General features: G+C 34.3%; 1 protein-coding gene and 3 non-coding genes across 4 annotated transcripts in view; 2 read left to right on the forward strand and 2 right to left on the reverse strand.

Moving 5' to 3' along the window:
• Nucleotides 1-20,768, forward strand: part of LOC140444956 (transmembrane protein 47) — a 635,087-nt gene that overhangs the window by 173,279 nt on the left and 441,040 nt on the right. The window lies entirely within an intron of this gene.
• Nucleotides 14,985-15,056, forward strand: TRNAW-CCA (transfer RNA tryptophan (anticodon CCA)). Its single transcript has one exon. It is a non-coding gene; the product is annotated as a tRNA-Trp (tRNA).
• On the reverse strand, nucleotides 16,004-16,075 carry TRNAW-CCA (transfer RNA tryptophan (anticodon CCA)). Its single transcript has one exon. It is a non-coding gene; the product is annotated as a tRNA-Trp (tRNA).
• TRNAW-CCA (transfer RNA tryptophan (anticodon CCA)) lies at nucleotides 20,181-20,252 on the reverse strand. The gene has a single exon. It is a non-coding gene; the product is annotated as a tRNA-Trp (tRNA).

The following is a 20,768-nucleotide window of genomic DNA, read 5'->3' on the forward strand; positions in this document are numbered from 1 at the left end:
AAAATTACTTTTGACCAGACATTTATATCTTATCTAAATTCATAATCGCGAAGGAAAAATAACAGTCAAAGGCCCGCTATGCTGACGGTACTTTGATACTAGCATCATCAACAGATGATGCTAGTACCATCCTTCTTCTTCTTCAAGTGCCATCTCCGCGGCGGAGGTCGGCAATCATCACAGCTATTCGGACTTTTGAGACGGCTGCTCTGAAAAGTTCATTTGATGTACATCCGTACCACTCTCTCAGGTTGCGCAGCCATGACATTCTACGCCTCCCTATGCTTCTCTTTCCTTGGATCTTTCCCTGCATAATCAGTTGGAGCAAGGTGTATTTCTCTCCACGTGTAATATGTAATTGCCATTTCTTTGTTCATCCTTCCCAGAACCTCTTTGTTTGTGACGTGTTCTGTCATGATATTTTCAGAATTCTTCTGTACACCCACAGCTCAAATGATTCCAGTTTTTTCATTGATGTCGCATTCAAGGTCCAAGATTCCATTCCATAAAATAAAGTCGAAAAAACATAGCACCTCGCCAACCTAACTCTTAGTTCCAGTTTTAAATCCCTGGTACATAGAACTCTTCTCATTTTGTTGAAATTTGCTCTAGCCTTTTCTGTTCTTATTTTTATCTCCTGATTGTAATCATTTGTGGAGTTAATCGTTGTTCCCAGGTATGCATATTTGTCCACTTGTTCGATGTTGGTTTCGTTTATTAGAAGATTCTCGTTATTTCTTTGAGTTTTCGATATTCTCATTAATTTCGTCTTCTTGACATTCATTGTTAGACCATACTCTTTTCCATACTCTGCTATTCTGGTCACCAGTCTCTGAAGATCTTCAATGTTTTCGGCTAAGATCACAGTGTCGTCTGCATATCTAATGTTGTTAATAGTACCATCCAACAAGGTAGAATTGTCTCATTCATCCCTTCTACCAAAAAGGTAGAAGGGATGAATGTGACAATTACAGAGGCATTGCCATGACAAACTCGATCATTAGAATATACGGAAAAGTAATTAAAAACAGACGAGAAAGCGAATATAAAGACTTAGAGGCTGAGGAACAGGCAAGATTTAAGGCAGGTAGATCTACTGTTGACCATTTGTTTTGCATTACACAGATTATTGAAAAGAAAATAGCCGTTAATCAAGAAGTACATCTATTGTATGTAGACGTATGGTCTTATGATAGCGTACCACATTATAAATTATGGGAAGCGTTAGAGAAAAGCGTCAAAGTCAGAATCGAAAAAGCACGTTCTAATTTTATGAAAATGAAAAAGGTCCTATGTGGGGCGAGAAGTATGCCATCCTGCGACTCATAATGCAAGGAAAGATAGATGGCAGAAGAAGCATCGGAAGAAGACGAATTTCATGGCTCAAGAACCTGAGAGAATGGTTTGGATGCAGCTCAAAACAACTATTTAGAGCTACTGCCTCAAAAATGAAAATAGCTATGATGATTGCCAACCTCCGTAGCGGAGATGGCACCTGAAGAAGAAGTTAGAGAAAACAAACATAAGAATGAATTTAATAAAGACGAAGGAGAACTGTACGCTAATGCTAACTCAAAGATAAAGGTTGGAAATAATCTGTCAAATGGATTCTAAATGAATAAAGGTCTTAAGGAGGACTGCTGTCGTTGCCGACATTATTTAAAATATATCATCAACAGATGAACTTGTACACATTATGAATAGACTAGATACTATTAGTTACGAATATGGCTTAAAATTAATGCACAGAAGATCACGGTGGTGATCATTTATTGAACTAGAAACAACCTAAAGGAAATTAGAAACGTAACAGGATACGAAGTGGTTTCAATTCCTTGGGTTTTAATATCACAAACAATGGATACAGATTACAGAATTACAATTGCCAGATCGCCAATGGTCAAACTTACTAAAATCTGAAAAGGTACGGTCATAACTAAGAATACCAAACTACGCCTGGTATGGACGATTATTTTTCCTGCAGAAACTTGGACTATCAAAAAGTCTGACTCACAACATATAATGATCTTTGGCCAGACGAAGGGAAGGTTCGGACACATTGGTGGTTGAACATAAAGTGATTGTAGAAGAACTCAAAGAAGATCTCCACTTCGATGGTCAGACCAAATAAAGAGCATCACTCGCCGATTACTCTCTCTCTCTCTCTCTCTCTCTCTCTCTCTCTCTCTCTCTCTCTCTCTCTCTCTCTCGCTCTCTCTCTCTCTCTCTCTATCTCTCTTTCTCTCTCTCTCTGACGCGAAGTAGCGAAGAAGAGTAACCGTACGTATTCTATAAGAAATTATTTAAAAAAATCCTTTATAAAAGGTATATTAATATAAATACCCTATCGGGGTACATCACAGAACGTTTTTGGAATAACTATTTCATCATCAGTGCTATCTAGATTAACGTGTTTAAAGCCACTAAAAAACCCTTTAAATGTAGTAAGATTAACTCTGAATTGCATCTTTGATATTACAAAACTATAATGTTAGTATTAGTGAAGCTATGAGTTAAAAAGAAGATATTTCTTTCAAAACAAGAAACAATGGCGTGTAAGTTATTATAAACGTAATAAATAAAGTCGCTGTATATCATAAGATTCAATTTCCTTTTTTAATAAAAAGTTCAAAGTCTGTTACAAGAAATATTAGCCCATTTTATATATTGTTAACCATTTTTCTATTGACTTTTCAACGTTAGATTTTTCTTACTCTATTTATAAGATATCTACCATTGTATTACATATATTTTCGTCTTCCAAATTAGTTAAATGTGGCTTCTGTGATGTTTAGATTGTACACTTCGTTAATCGAATTCGCCTAGTTACAGAAAAGTTGGGATGTGCTCTTTTCTTGCGAAACTGATTAGCAGAAGTTTTCGTCGAAACTATTATGGATCCCGTGACTTGGGGTTGATTGCATACATATTCCGCACAGTTGTAAAACTTTTACCCGATACCTTAGCGTACATATGAGACAAACTGTGCTGCAGAATGTATGTTTTTGGGGTTGTTTAATGAGTAGGTGTAGAACTTACTTAGAGTGCTTTACTTATGAGTTTCTTCTAGATATAGTTTTCTGGTAGAAATATATTTAAACAGAACGAACAGAAATAAATAAGGGTTTATACATGGAGTAACAAAAAGGTAGGTCCTAAATTAATTCCTATATTTTGATCGATTGGCACGTGATTTTTTATGGTATAGTCCTTTTCCATCATATTGATAGCACATTATGTATGCAAATCCTCAACAGGTCAAAAAACCATAGCCATTAAGATGCCGTCAACAATTCATTATCTTTTAAAAAATCTTCTGTAAAATAAGTGTCCACTAATCTCACTATACCTTTTTTGTGCGTAAAAAACGTCGGTATATATGCCACACGATTATTGTTAATTATACACGGGTGATTAACGAGAGAATTCAATGTTTCACGAAATAAATTAATGTAAACAGTAATTTAAAGGTGATTATTGTTTTCTATACAAGTTATCGCCTGACACAAAAAGAATACCTTCTTTGAACGATTACCTGGAATTACTGATAAGGCTTCACTAATGATAGTTTAAGTAGTTTTTATGCCACATTACAGCTTATGCCAATAATATAAATTAGAAATTGTTTGCCTCTTCCATTTAGTTTGTAGATGTACATTGTTCATGTCTTACCTACCTACATTTTTGGTGTCGATATTTTGTTATTTGCATTTAAAAATGACGTCGACAACAGGTTTTATTCCGGTTAAGTGTAGTTTTAAAGGTGCCTTCAGTCTAAAAGAGAAAAATATAATATTAAATGTACACGATGCACTTGTACATCAACGCTCTTTAAGTAATGTTCGTGAAATCGTTAACATGTGTTCAAATATGACAGGGGTTGGAGAAGCAACAATTTATAGATTCCTAAAAGAAAGAAAAGGAGGAACTGTTTCATCTCCCAAGAAGAGTGGAGGGAGTAAACCCTTGGAAATTGAAGAAATACATAAAAACATGATAAGACGCAGCGTCCACTCATTTTTTTTAACAAAGAATTTCCAACATTGGACAAAATCCAAACATTAATTAGAGAAAACGAAGAGTATTGAGAGAGATGGGATTTCGTTGGCAAAAGAATAGAAGAAAATCCGTTTTAATTGAAAAAGATTACATTGTATGTTGGAGACGAGATTATGTAAGAACTATTAAAAAGTACCGAGAAGAAGGGAAATCAATTTTTTATTTCGACGAGACTTGGCTAAATGAAGGTCATACTGTACCATATCTATGGATTGATACAAATGTGAAAAGTTCCCGTCAGGCATTCATCGAAGGTGTATCTACTGAAATAAACAATATTCCCGTTGGAAAAGGACGCAGACTCATAATAACCCATATTGGAAACGAATACGGTTTTGTCAATGGTGGATTATTAAGTTTTGCCTCAAAATCATCCAAAGATTACCACGAGGAAATGACTGCTGACGTTTTTGAAGTATATTTTGAGCAAATGTTGGATTTAATTCCAAAAAATTCTGTCATAGTCATGGATAATGCTAGTTACCATTCAAGACTTGCAGAAAAATTGCCAACAACGGCATGGAAAAAAGGAGAGATAATCGAATGGTTGGATAGACACGCAATTGAGTACAAGGAGAATTCGACAAAAAAGGAATTATTACCTATTGTAAGGCAACATAAAGCAGCTTATAAAAAATATATAATTGATGAAATGGCATTAAACCGTGATGTAATTATTTTACGTTTACCCCCATACCACTGTGATCTGAATCCGATAGAAAATATATGGTCTCAAGTAAAGGGTGAAGTCGGACGCAAAAACAAAACTTTTAAATTAGAAGACTTACAACAATTATTAGAACATTTCTTATCAAAAGTAACTCCAGAAAATTGGAAAATGCTGTTAGTCATGCTCACAAGTCCGGTAATGCTGGAACTGGTAATAATTAACATTGGAGTTGAAGATTCCTTAGATTCTGAAGAAAGCAGTGAATCTGAAATGGAATTTGATTAAAATAATATTAATTTTTTTACAAATCGGCCCCTATTACGGCCACAAATTATTTTATATATAACCAATAAAATAAACATCTTACATTTCTTGCAAATTAGTACCTGTTAATCTCCATCACTCCGACACTGGCAACTTTATTTAGGGATTAGTAACCCTCAAAACTATTGTATTCTATTCTGCTTCAACCTTTATACCTGGTGGTCATACTCAATTTAAAATTGTTTTACTATATACTTCTGTAAACTTGTTGACAAATATCTATTTTTCATTGAGTCAGCCGTATCAACAGTTTAGGGATTTGCATACATAATGTGCTATCAATATGATGGAAATGGACTATAGTATCTGTAAAATAGTAATGAAATTTTGCAACTCACAAAATTTTGACAGTAGCTGTGATTCCCTAACCTTTTGTAGACTTTATAATTAAATTATGATTGTTGTACCATCAATTTAACTATGTTTTTTTTAAGCTTTTTGCTACTTAGTAAGTTTTTTTCTAGATACGGCCCCTTTTTCATTAAACTTCAAAAATACAGTAGTCTATTAAAAAGTTGTTGCCACCAACACTATTAAACAGTGGCATCAATAATATTGTAAGTAATATCACTATTAGAACTTACTGTTATTAAAAATTAGGTTTTCTATAACAATGGCGTACACGTGTCCAGAATTGGCATATGTATTTAATTCTGGATAAATTTGTTCAGGCTAAGTTATGATTTCATAACGATAATTTTGGTAATCGCAGATGAATGCGAGGGGAATTAATAGTGCAGCAGTTGCAAGGGATTACGCTGAAAAATATTCCAATACGAATCTCTCTCTTCAATCCTGACCTCCCTGAGGGAGTGTAGTGGTTGACGGGATGTCGTGTATTGTCCGTCTCTAAAGATCTCTGTCTCTAGTTATTTCTTTTAAATCATGCATAGTGTCTTTTGCATATTCCTGTAGTTTGATCGATCTATCTTGTTGGTGATCTTTCTCGCGATTTTCTGCCTTCTACCTTTCCTTGGATAAGTAGTCTTTCCAATCCGAATACACCATACAAATGATTATTTCTATCCATTCAATGTCATTTACGGGAGATAAATACATTGCTACTGCACCTTCGTAATAGAAGTGTCGTCTAAAACTCGGTACATGCGGTAAGATTTTAGTAGACATTGAAAAAATCCTTGAAAATATGTGATGGGTATTAGCTGCTTAATTGCACCATACACAAAAAAGGAGATATCTTTGAATGCTCTAACCATTCTGGTTTCAGAGATGGTAAATCGACAATTTATCAGATTCCAACACTAAAACAAATTTTAGAAAAAACACTGGAATATGGCATTGATACTGTTATGTCTTTATTAATTCTAATTTATTGTTCTTATTTTAATTTACTAAAACACGATAATTTATATCAATTTATTAAACCACTGTACACATTTATGTTTACAGTTATGTTTACAGTTTACATTATATTTACATCAACAATTTATTTGACTAATAATTACATAATTTATCTATCGGACGTTACAATTTAAACGCGAGCGCGAGCTTCTTTTTGACTGACTGTTTTCTCCAAAAAGTCCTGTTATATACTCAGTACCGTTAGACTAGAAAAGTCGATGGCCCTCTCGACTAGACAGAGCGGCGAAATGGTCTCTCAAAACTGGTATGTTTACATCGGCTCGTCTCCAGAAAGTTCGATTGTTGTTATTATAACGGAGGGGGACCCATCGTGTGTCAGGTAGGCATTACCTAGAAAATACGTGAATGAATGAGAATATTAGTAATAAAAAATGTTTACGGTTTTGGGTCAGAATTTATCGTAACAATACTCATCAAGTATTTATAGTCCAAGCAGCCAACGACTCTGTGAATAGAAGAGAAATGTTCAAAGCAATGAAAGAGCTAGGAATACCAAATCAGTTGGTAAATTTAACAAAACTAACTCTTGAAAAAGTTGAATGTAGAGTACGAATTCAGGGGGAACGTTTTAAAACAAATAACGGGCTGCGCCAAGGAGACCCTTTCTCCTGCATACTGTTTAATCTGGCTCTGGAAAAAGTAATACATATGTCACAAATCACAACCATTGGTTCAATATATAATAAATCAAATGCAAATGTTGGTAGAACGGAAAACGTTTTACGAGAGGCGTACGAAGCTTTAAAAGAATCAGCTACAAAAATGGGTTTAATAATAAACACCAACAAAACGAATTATATGAAAATAAGTACGTAACCACAAATTCTACGACCACTTGTTTGACCTTGATAGTTGTATCGAAGACGATACAACTTCGAATTTTCTAGAATATACCAGGAACCACATATCGTTAAACATATTAAAATAGGACGTCTGAGGTGGATAGGACATGTAATGCGGATGTAACAAAATGACCCAGCTGGAAAAGCTACTATGACCCAGCTTGATAGGCCCATTTTTCAGAGAAGAAGAGGAAGACCCAGAACAAGTTTCCTTGATAACATCGATGAAGACATGAGAAATATGGGAATACGTACTTGGAGGAAAAAGGCGATGGATACAGACGACTGGAGAGAAATTTTTGGGGAGGCTATGACCCACGCAGGGTCGTAAAGCAAGAATGATGATGATGATTAGCTGCTTAATTAGGTGCTTCTCATATTATGGTTTGGAGAAGATTCAATGAACAGCTATCATCTGACAACCGTTCAAGAGTTACTGAAAGAAAATTATTTTAAAAGGGGATTTTAACGGAAAACTGCCGAAATATTCATTTCATCAATCAAATTTTCTTTACCCACAACTTACCTTCAGAAGAAATGTCATTACATTTGATCATAATGTGCACATTTAAGGGGAAGAAACTTTTACGCAAAATGTGTCTCATCACAGTCATCACCAAGAGTGTACCAAGGTTCGTGGAAAAGGTCTATGGCAAACAATGTGATATTTACAAGAGAACGCTCCAGCCCATTACAGTAACGAAGTAGCGTGGACTTGTACGGGTAGCTTTTTTCGACAGCAGACTCAGTAAGACTCGAGACGAAGAAAGGAAGGACGACAAAGAGGAATAAAGATGGAAAGACCCGATCAACACTCGATCGGACAAAAAGCGGAAAGTGACTAATCAACACTTAGATACGGGAAATAATAGGTCTGACCCAGATCAATACTGCAAAATCGGGTACGGAACTGCCACTAGATTAACAGAGGGCAGGTCGAGTTCCTACTAGATCAGCACACTAGCGGAACTCGATTCTCTGCAAGCAGCTAGCTATTTAATTCAACCCAGCCTGTGAGACATGTTCACCCCGAGGAATTACGTTCGGGTGTAACAATTCATTGGAGCGAGGTGTATTAACCCGAGTAAAAACAGGAGTACCTCCATGATTCCCTAACCGATTCTAATTCAGAACAGCGTGACGCGCTTTGTTCCTGTTATCCTCTAGTGACTTGTCCGTGAATCTAAAATTGATGGATTCGACCGTTACTTGATGGAAATTCATTTTATGTAACAATAAAACACTGAAAACTTTGTTTTCAAAACTTCCACAAAATTTATTTTAAATTCTTATCACTACAGCTGTTTCGGCTAATTGCCTTTCTCAAGTAATCTGTTTATGGCATGGGTTTACACTTTATAGTCTCTAATGAAATAGGTTGAGGAGGGGAGAACTGTTTGTCTCAAGCTGGTCATTCAGAATTATATCTGTGTTTTATTAATTTGTTGATTTCCATAGATTCTAACAAAGATAGCTTAAGGCCTTTATTTTGAATGTGTAGAATTTTAAATTCGTCATTAAAAGAATGATTATGATCTAGAAGGTGAAGTGCGTATGTAGAATCTGTTTTTCTATTATTGAAAGCCCTTTTATGTTCTGCTATTCGTTTATTAAAATTTCTAGCTGTTTGACCAATGTAAGTTTTTGGGCAGTCGCCACATTTAAGTTTGTACACACCACTGTGTAAGTGTTTTTTATGTTGGCTCTTGTTGTTTTTAATATATTTGCCTAGGTTGTTATTTGTTCTGAAAGCTGGTGTTATTCCTTTCTTTTTTATGTGTTTGGCTATTTTTGTTGATATTTTGCCTGTATATGTAATCGAGCAGAAGGTACTGGGTTTTTTCTCTGGTGGTGGAAATACTAAGTTCAGGGCTTTCTTGTGTAGTTTTTGATTTAACATTTTATTAATTGTTTGTTCGTTGTATCCATTGTTTACTGCTATTTGCTTAATGATATTTAATTCTGTCTCAAAATTGTATTTTGACATAGGAATTGCTGTTAATCTATGTAACATACTATGATAGGCTGCCAGTTTATGTTGTGTGGGATGGGATGATGGGGTAACAGCAATTTCTATGTCAAAATACAATTTTGAGACAGAATTAAATATCATTAAGCAAATAGCAGTAAACAATGGATACAACGAACAAACAATTAATAAAATGTTAAATCAAAAACTACACAAGAAAGCCCTGAACTTAGTATTTCCACCACCAGAGAAAAAACCCAGTACCTTCTGCTCGATTACATATACAGGCAAAATATCAACAAAAATAGCCAAACACATAAAAAAGAAAGGAATAACACCAGCTTTCAGAACAAATAACAACCTAGGCAAATATATTAAAAACAACAAGAGCCAACATAAAAAACACTTACACAGTGGTGTGTACAAACTTAAATGTGGCGACTGCCCAAAAACTTACATTGGTCAAACAGCTAGAAATTTTAATAAACGAATAGCAGAACATAAAAGGGCTTTCAATAATAGAAAAACAGATTCTACATACGCACTTCACCTTCTAGATCATAATCATTCTTTTAATGACGAATTTAAAATTCTACACATTCAAAATAAAGGCCTTAAGCTATCTTTGTTAGAATCTATGGAAATCAACAAATTAAAAAACACAGATATAATTCTAAATGACCAGCTTGAGACAAACAGTTCTCCCCTCCTCAACCTATTTCATTAGAGACTATAAAGTGTAAACCCATGCCAGAAACAGATCACTTGAGAAAGGCAATTAGCCGAAACAGCTGTAGTGATAAGAATTTAAAATAAATTTTGTGGAAGTTTTGAAAACAAAGTTTTCAGTGTTTTATTGAATCTAAAATTGCTTGCTTGGGCCTCAAGCCTACTTGTCTAACTGTTTGGGCCCTACGTGCCCGGAATTTTTGTTTTGTGTTTATTTTTATGGTTGGCTTTCGCAGGGTTTTTAATAGTGTCTTTTAATTTTTTTTTGTAGGTCGTTTTTTATATTTTTTTGTTAACTTTTTTTTGCAGGATGTCTATATATCTCTATATATATGTCTATATATAAGGTTCTGTTGTTGTTCCTATGGTTCTTAGCCCCTTGGGGTCCACACAGTGCGGCAATTTGCAATGTTTGTCGAATAATTAAAGCTATGAACTATCCTCTGTTGGTTTGTTTGTTTATTTTTCTCTCTGGAGTTTTTTGTGTCTCTCTGGTAAGTACTCGATTCTCTCTTGTGGCGTACGCTGTTTTATACGGTCCTCGGCCTTCCATCTCCTCCTAAGAGGAACTTATTGTGGGAGTGCGTTTGTACGGAGCGCTGAAGAAATGTAGTGATACACATCATTACAGACTTTGATTTGAAAGATCTGCTATCCATGATTCTTTCTTGATTAATTTATCTGCCTTGAAAGGTTTTTCTTGACATTTTGAACATCTCTAATCTGTGTGATCTTTTGATCTTCGTTCGATTCGTGTCTGATCGCAGTCACTTGCTCGTTTAACGTGGCTTATCTATATAATTTTTAATGATTTTCTCGGGCTTTTTCTCAGAGTATTTCTACGTGTACAGCTTACTAAGTAGTAATTGGAACAAGTGTTGGTGACTAGTTCTGAGTCTTCTGCTAACTTTTTTAGGATGTCTCTCCTCTCGGTGCTGATTCCAAGTCAATGTGCTCCGATGTACTGTATCTTATCCTTCAGCTCCAACCCTGGCATTAAAATCTCCTAAAAATTAAACAACAAAAATGGTATCCGAGTATAAATTAAACAACAGTAAGGACAAAATTCATTTTCGTCTCTATTGTGAACTTTTTACCACATTGTTCAGTATTTTTGTGTTTAACCTCTACATATCGTTTCTGGTTGGCAATATTTTATATTATATATTTTGTTACAATTTTGTATCACCAGATATAAAACTCCCCGTTTATTTTTGATCGGTGACTAATAACCAACATATTATAGTTTTTATCTCCCTGTCAAAGCGTCAGTTATGACCTACTTAGATTAAATTCATCTTTTTCCGTTTGCTCGACGCCTCAAAGACATCATGTCTTTGTCGCCGTCGTTTTCTAGCTGCGAAAAGCAGAAAAAGCAGCACTGCTCTATTTATACACATACCCTCAGGCTCAAACCAGTTCCAGGAACATTTTTCAATAGGATCTCGTGATATTCTCGATCTCAATTTGTGAAAGGATCTTAAACGTCTTTTAAAACGTACAGTTCCAGAAATTGATTCTTACAATTGAGAAAAACCCGGAAAAGATACTGAAACTTTTTAGTTTTGCAGCACTTGGATTCAACGGTATTACTTTTTATGCCGTTTGTAATTCATAGGGATCTTACAAGTCAATGGCGCACATTAGGGGCCTTTATAAGTGAAGTCATAAGTTTTATATATATCAAGACAACGACGTTCATTATTTGTTAAAACTTTATTAAAACGAAAACAAAAAAGTATATGAATTAGTAGTAAAAAAGTATTACTTTTACTAGGTCAAATCAACAAAATATTCAACAACATGTTTAATTAATTAAATTTTCTCAATTTTTCGTGATTCTTTTCTATATTTTTTTAGGAAGTAAAACTTCTCAATTGTGGATCTTCTTATCACGCACTAATGTCTACGGTGTAGTCATTGATTTTTGTTTTTTTTTTCTCACTCACGTTTTTGAAGGTCCATAAAAATCATCCTTATCAATACTATTGAAAGATGTTTCTTTATTTTTCATATTGTTTGAAGAACTGAAACAATGAATATTAATAAAAAAAAAGAAAAAAGACATGCTATCATATCAATATTATGGAATACGCTATGAATATGCATTATATTTATTATACTCTGTATAGTAAATTACATAGAAATTCGGTGACCTTGGTTCTGGTGATTTATGAAAAATATTTATTTTAACAGTTCCTTTCCTCAAATTAACCCGTCCACTTGGTTGTATAATTAGATCATACTTTCTAAAATGTTCTGAGCAGACCGCAGCAGTTTTGGTTATTTGTTCTTTATTTAGGCCGAACATAGACAACCACATACCCAGCCGCTGTTGATTCTTGACTGGGAACCTGCATATTATATTTCATTAAAATTAATATATTTATAGCAATTATATTGTAGATTAGAAGAAATAAATAAATGTATTTATAATACTACAAAAATTACTTTATTTCACAAAATTAAACTTCAATTCATGTCAAGAATTAAGTAATATCACATCCCTGTACTACGCCCATGGACGTAATTCCAATGTTTATAATACTCTTATGAATGAAATGACAGTTCTGGATGTAAATATGCAGTTCTCCTGCATACAACACAGTTACGCACCATTAGGACACTTAACTGTTAACGATTGTTCAATTCAAATTTAAAATATATTAAAAAATTCACTAAAATGTCACAAATAAGGAAATTTTCAACTCAAAGGTAAACAGTACAACGCCATGTTCCTTTTTCTCAAATTGCTATGATTGGTTGATATTACCAATGATGCCAAGTTTTACAAAAAGTTAAGATTATCAGAATATATTTTCTTTTAATAAATTAAAAAATTTATGTTTTTCTTTTAATTCTTTGGTTGTGAAATGAGTATATCTAAAAATAGTTAATACTAACTAGGTAATACATTATTATTTATAAATTAAAAATAAATTATACTAAAAATCGAAAATTATTTCGAAGATTGACTTGAAAAAAAATAATATGACAACGTCAAATTAGGGATTTGTGCCTATGACTGTGACGATCCCATGACTTCATGTAAAGATGTAAATAGTACGGTCCATCTTTATTTATACGTCCATGATTCAAGCGTTTATTAGTCGAAAGCGCTCAGCTAGGAAATAAATTTTTACGCACTTTTTTGTTAAAATTGACATTTTCACTTGCGAATAAGTCGAAAAGTATTGACTTTAAAAAAAATATATATAGGACAAAAGTTGCTTAAAATACAGAACGTGGTAAAACAGTGGAATTTCAATGACTAATATCATGTATTGCCTCCCCTTGCTCTAATAACCTCTTGCAGACGACGGGGCATACTCTCAATTTTTCTCCGGATTACATGTTGTGGTATGTTATTCCACTCTCTCACTAACAGATCCTTAAGGTCCTGTGCGTTGTTAGGAGGTGGTGTATGGGTTTGAATACGTTTTTTCAAATCGTCCCAGAGATGTTCGATGGGATTCAGGTCCGGAGACCTAGCTGGCCGGGTAACCTCGCAATTCCAACCGCGTCTAAGTATTGCATACTGATCCTGGCAACGTGCGGTCGCGCGTTGTCCTGCATAAAAACGGCGTCTTCTCCAAGCCCTGCCATGGTGGGCATAACATGTTCTTCCAGAATCTCCGTAATATACTTTCGTGCAGTTAAGGACCCATTTTCGATGAAGGGTAATTCTGTGCGGAAGTCGGAAGATACACCTCCCCAAGCCATGACCGAGCCTCCACCAAATCACATTCTTGGAGCAATGCAAGCTTGTGCAAATCGTTCACCGGTTCTTCTCCAAACTCTTACAAGTCCATTGGATCCAGTTAGGCAGAAACGGGATTCATCTGAGAATAACACTTTGCTCCAATCATTAATTCCCCAATGCGCGTATTGTCGAGCAAAAGCTAGTCGAGCAACTCGATGCGCCCGGCGAAGTGGCGGTCCTATAGCCATTACCCGAGAAGATAGTCCAGAAGAACAAGGTCTTCTCCTGACTGTTGCAACGCTAACATTGCAATTTCGTACTTCCTGTAGACGATTTCGATGAATAACCGCAGTTGAGGTCCGGTTTCGTTAAGCCTGAAACATAAGGAAACGGTCATCTCGTGCCGTGGTCGTTCTTCTTCGTCCAGATCCAGGTCGTCTGGTTAGCAAACCCGTCTCCTGAACGCGTTGAAGCACTCGTTGAACCGTAGAAAGGCTTACGCCAACAGTTCTTGCGACTTGCCGATGAGTATGACCGTCTTCCACAAGCGCAACAATGCGTGCCGTTTCAACAACAGTCAAAGGCATTTTTGGCAAAAAATAAACAATAATAAACACTAATAATGGCACTAATACACACTAATGGTGGCAATAATAAACGTTTGTTTGTTGCGTTTGAACAGAAAGTCGAAGCATAAATGAGACATTTAAAACAAGCGGCAGTTACAGGTACCGTTCATTTTGGGAAGTGTATAGTTTTCCGCGAAATCGGCATTATTGGAATTCTTTGTTACAAAGGAAACCACCAAGGCTACAACAATTCTCAGAAACATGCATTAGTTTGTATTTGTGTTATTATTATTTACGATAAAGCTCGTTAAAAATGAAATAACGGCGATTTTCAAGGTGACCCGGATTTTATGATCGCGAGTGTATATATAGGACAAAAGTTGCTTAAAATTGGTTAATATATTCAGTCCAGGTATGATTTTTAATAAAAAAAAATTTACTCCCGAGAAGGGGTGGCATCCCCCAGGGTAAAAGCATCCTACTGCACAGGGTCAACTTTGAAGTTGAGGGTAAGTAGAACCTATAGGCAAATTTTAAATAAAGCAAAGACAAATAGTCATTGACTGGACTATTATATCATGTTGGTTGATTTTTTAAAGGAAAGCCATATAATTGGAAAACGTGGACACTCAATAGGTTCAAATTAATATTGTGGGGTGTTCGTCAAAATCTTATACAATATTTTACGCAAATCTATCCAAGCACCGGCTTCGATTCTACAATCTTATATTTAAAAGACTCCGTGGCGCAACGGTAGCGCGTCTGACTCCAGATCAGAAGGTTGCGTGTTCAAATCACGTCGGGGTCAAACTTTTTGTTTTTAAAAAATACTTTTATATCCAAATTGAAATAAATGTTGATCATTTAAAATTGTTTCTATTTTGTTTAATAATAATTTAATGAGCAATGACTAAGAATCGATAATAAATTTCATGAATGTGATTTTAGATCTTAAGGAATTATTAGATGTCTAGGTATTAATTTTATTGACTATAAATTAATAATTACAGTGTATATTTTTGAAGCAAAGGATCTATACTGGCGTTGTATATTTTTCGCTATAGTAAAATGCTGAAGCGAGCGTCACGGGTACCGTCACGAAATAACGGTTCTTCACATCGATTCATTATTCTCGATCAATTCGTTTCTATTAAGTCCGACAAGAAATGGAACAGAAACATAGGCTTTCATCAACGACATAATCCACAAACTACAAAATCACATACCTATTATTAAAATAAGATGAAGATTAAAGTAAGCGGCTGTATATAAAAACATCATGTTAAAATGAGACTGGGCTAGACATACAGAAAGAATGAAGGACAACCCATGACAAAGCTAACTATTGGATGGCGACCATGACATACAAGAGAATAAGAGGCAAATTCAAACCAGATGGACTGATAATATCAAACGAATTACGAGTACTAGTCACGAATAAATGCAAAAAACAGCCAACAACGAATGGCATCTGAAGGAGGTTTATATGCGATATTATATGAATGGAACAGGTGTTAGATAATAATGATGATAATGATCTTGTAAAACCTACCTATATTACCAGTGGGGGTGCTATTGTAAAAGCCCCAACTAGTAATTCCAAGGATTGGCCAATAGTTGCTTTGCAATATTTTCGCTACGCAACCGCTTTCTGTTTAGTTTATGAAAATTTGATCACCATAATATACTCAATTACTAGGACAAGATCTAATGATTCATTTGCAAATTCAGTATTATTTTAAAATAAAAAAGATTTGACCCCGACGTGATTTGAACACGCAACCTTCTGATCTGGAGTCAGACGCGCTACCGTTGCGCCACGGAGTCTATACCGATTTTAAGAGTGGCTACTCTCCAAACCCACGGAATTTTAAGACTGAAAATGTGGAGTGTCTTTTAACATAAATAATAATTAATAACACAAATGGGTGTAATGTATTAATCTGTGTTAATGGGGTGTAATGTATGTGTTAACCTGTACTGAAATAGAATTATTTTAGTTAAAAAATTGTAGGTGCTTCTTGTTAAGGCCCTTCATTTTTAGAATTTGTCCACTTCTACTAAAAGTGTTGCCAACGCTTAGAAGTAAATTAGATAAAAAGTTTAAAGATTTTGAAGAATAATAAAAATAAAAGTAACTAAAGGACTAAAGCAAGGATGCAATATATCACCTTTACTGTTTAATTTATATATTGAGGCAGCCCTCCAAAATTGGAAAAACCATTGCCAGGGAATGGGAATCCCCATAGGAAATGACGTACTGTTCTCCCTGAACTTTGCGGATGACCAAGTCGTCCTATCTCAAAATTCTTATGATCTAGAATTAATGATAAAGCGTCTATATAGAGAATATGTAAAATGGGGGTTAAAAGTCAGCATGGAGAAAACAGAATATTTAGTTATCAATTCAGATGCAAGGTTTGGGAAACCAAATCAAACAAGTGGAAAAATTTAAATATTTAGGTGCACTCATTGATAAGAACGGCTTTGGAGAAACCGAAATTAAACACCGAATTAATCAGGAACGTAAAATTGTAGAATGTCTGAACTCCTTATGGTGGGATCACAAAATTTCCAAAAGGAATAAAAAAAGAATAGGGAAAACCATGGTTTGTTATGGCTCTGAAGTATGAACAATTAATGCAGACCTGAAGAGAAGATTGTTGGCAGTTGAAATGAATTATTTGAGAAGAAGTGCTACAACATCAAGGCTAAAAAGGAAGACTAATGAATCTATAAGAAATAACATGAATGCTACAGAAACGGTCATTGACAGAATAGAAAGAAGAGGTTTAAAATGGTTTGGACACCTATTGAGAATGCCTGACGAACGTTGGCCCCAAAAACTTCGAAGATGGAAGCCCCTGGAAGAAGAAAAGAAAGTAGACCTCGACGCTCATGGAATGAAGGAATTAGAAGAGCGATGGAATCGAGAGGATTGGAAGAGGAGCATAACTTGGACCGGGAGGATTGGTGGAGGAGAACGGGAATACGGCGATAGCGGTCTCCAAAATGTATTTTATTTACAATTTGGATCCTGTAATATATATGAGAATAATAAATTTCATGCTTGCAAAATTAAAATGAATACGCAATTTCCTCAAAAACTAATTTTTTGGGCAGACAAGTTAGGTAACTATATCGTAGGGTGAATATTGATTGATGGTAGTTTAAATTATAAAACTTACCTAAATATATTCGAGATCGAGGTAACATCATCATCTTTTGCTCGACAATCCTCTGTGGATCTTGGCCTGCTCTAAGATTCGTCGCCATTCTGTTCGGTTTCTGGCAACATGTTGCCATCTTCTGATTTTTAATATCCGTAAGTCGGTTTCAACTCCATCTAACCACCTAATTCGCGGTCGGCCTTTGCTTCTTCTTCCTACAGGTGTTCCTGTGATTAGCTTTTTAGCAATCGTATTTTCTGGCATTCGTATTATGAGATCGAGGTAACGCTGGCAGTTAATGATGTAATTACAAACCACCCGTAATACGGAGCTACTACGACCTACTGCACCGTTAGGGTGCATCGACCTGTTTGGGCGAGTAGTCACCAAGATCTCGTGATTTATTCTTATCAGGGTTCTTATATTAGACAAGGCGAAAAGCTTGGGTTTGTTCGGAAAAATATTCCCATGAGATTTTTTTTGCATAATCAGTTTCATGAGATACCCCAAAATAAGGTTCAAGAGGTCTCCAAGGCAAAAAGTTGTTTAAATTTTTTTAACAAATTGTAACAATCAACAATTTTTTTCGGTCCGGACAAATTTTGATGGCTCAAAAATATAAATAAATCAATTAAAAGACATTATTTTTGAATTAACCAAGGATCTAAATTCAAGTTCAAACCTTGTTATATCATTTCCCGATAAGTATTTTGGGCCTATTTTATTTTAAATCATTGTTTCTTCTATAATATGTATATGGTGACTTACAATCCAAAGTGGTGCAGTCGCAACCAGATACATTTGACCAACTACGCCAGATAATTAAGTCATTATTATAGTTTATTCTGGTATTGATACAGATACAGTATTGATTAAGAGATACTGCAAAATGGTAGAGAGGAAACAAAAAATAAGTTGTATTAGAAAGAATTGGGTGGGGGGAGGGGGGGGTTCGATGAGTTTTCTTGTTTATTTATTCATATTAAAATTGTTATTAACATTAGCGCTGAAAATAGAATATGTTTTTAGTACAATATAAAAATTTTTGATTTGAGTATAAATCTTGTTGATCGATACCTATGTAATGCAAGATATCATTTTTTGGGAGGAGTGGAGAGTTTTAAATCAATAAAATATGTTATCGTTTGATTTATATCATTATACAGTGCATTTATAAAGTGTGGAAACCGTGTATTATCTCGTGACTTGATTATTTTCAGAGTTAAAGCTCTAACAGGTCGATTTTTATTTGTTTTTGTAAAAAAGAAAAAACGGGTGTGGCAGTCCAGTGGGACTGCCGGTAGAAGTTATACTTCTATACACGCGTTCGCCGTTAAAAATTTATATATGAGTCAATCTGCACAATTATTACATATGTAATGCTATAGGTAAGAGAGAGCAGAAAGAGAAAAAGAATTAGTTATATAGGTATATGGTGCATCGTTTGCTGTATATAAACATTTGACCTGTAATAGGAGTATAGTAAATGAAGGATTGTATCAATATTTTAATGAAAATATATATTTTTATTTTTATATATGTATAAAAGGAGTTGAATGCAAAAAAAAATTTACACATACTCTGTAGTCAAATTCATTGTTTATTTTGATATTAATATAAAAATTACAATACAATAAATACACTGCAACATAATTCAATATAATAATACAATATAAATTAAAATGTAATATTCATAAGTATTTAAAACTGCCGATATACATAACTTACTTTACGAAGATAAAAATAAAAAACCAACAACTCGGATTATGTTGTAAATTTTCATTTTATTTAAAAAATTTTGTTTTTTGCGTATATTACATATATTTAATAATATTAACGTGAGGTTTTTAAATATTTCAAAAATAAAAAAGGAAATTCATAAATGGGATTCGAACTCACAACCACCAGCGTATGAACCAAACGCGTAAAGGATTTGCCAATTAGACATGACACTAACGGATTTCAAAATTGACAGTTCTCGGTAAAACTGTGATTATTTTAAATACAAAAGCCTAAAATAATTATAAACGATTAATTTTAAATAATACAAAACATATCACATAAATAATAATATTAATACATATTATATTATATATAATATTATATATATTTATATATATATATACAATATTATATATAATATTAAATATATGTATATACAAAAGGAACATTTTTATTCTCGAGAGAGGAAGAGAGAGAAAATATATCTTCTGTCTCTCTCTTACTCATTATCTTACATATGTAATGGTTTCACAGATTCACTCTCATGCAAATTTCCAACGCCGACCGTGCGTATAGAAGTATAACTTCAAAAATAACTTTTACCCCCACTATCTCAGCAAATTTGAAGTCATCGATCCTTTTTTTAAATAGAAAGGCAGACATTTTTTGTTGTACCATTTGTCATTTTTAAACCCAGACTTTTATTTTAATTTGCTCATTTTGTTTTTTTTTTTTTTGTTTCGCCTGTTGTGCATCAGTGTCGAGATTTCGTCATTTACATATTGTTGTTTCCGTTTATTATAATAATAATATAATATGATCTGATTCCAGTGGCCTTCGATGAAATATTTTTCTCCCGCTTTCTGGAATTCAGTGTAATGTTTTGGCTATTATTTGGAATACACAGGGTGTTGAGTCTGTTAGTCGGTTTTACAAACAATTAGGCAAAATCTATAAGTGTGGTGCCAATAGTTCGTTAGATATTCAGAGAAAGATATTTGTTTACAAGGAAGGTGATTGAAGATGGTCATAAAATTATTTGACCCCGACGTGATTTGAACACGCAACCTTCTGATCTGGAGTCAGACGCGCTACCGTTGCGCCACGGAGTCAGTTTATTACTCGTATTATATGTAAAGAGAAATGACTACTGTTTAACGTCACGAATAAATAGCACACCTTTCTCCCTTTTTATTTAGGCTAAACATCACGTTTTAATCTATAACTTTATACATTAGTGTATTAATACCACAAAAACTTAAAAACTGTATATAACTGTAATTTGGATGAATAAACTCGATAAAAAAGATATCAAATCAAAATGTATTCAACATATATGAAGAAAAACGCCAATTAAAGCAAGTAAGGGAGATCTGATTAATACTAGATCATTAGAAGAGTTGAGGAACGTTACTAAAACTAATGTCACCAATCGACATTAAATTTTTGGAGAACCAATTAAAAAGTACCGAATTGAAGATGTTTGAGCTGAGCTAGGAGCTAAGAAAAATAATATGCATCTTTGGCAGCAACTTTACATCTTATACGAGATATCACAATATGAATTTTCACAAGAAAGGAAATCGATGAAACAAATGGCAGATATGAAGTATGTAATGCTGGTCCAT

This window comes from Diabrotica undecimpunctata, chromosome 7 (genome assembly GCF_040954645.1).
Source record: "Diabrotica undecimpunctata isolate CICGRU chromosome 7, icDiaUnde3, whole genome shotgun sequence".
NCBI lineage: Eukaryota > Metazoa > Arthropoda > Insecta > Coleoptera > Chrysomelidae > Diabrotica > Diabrotica undecimpunctata.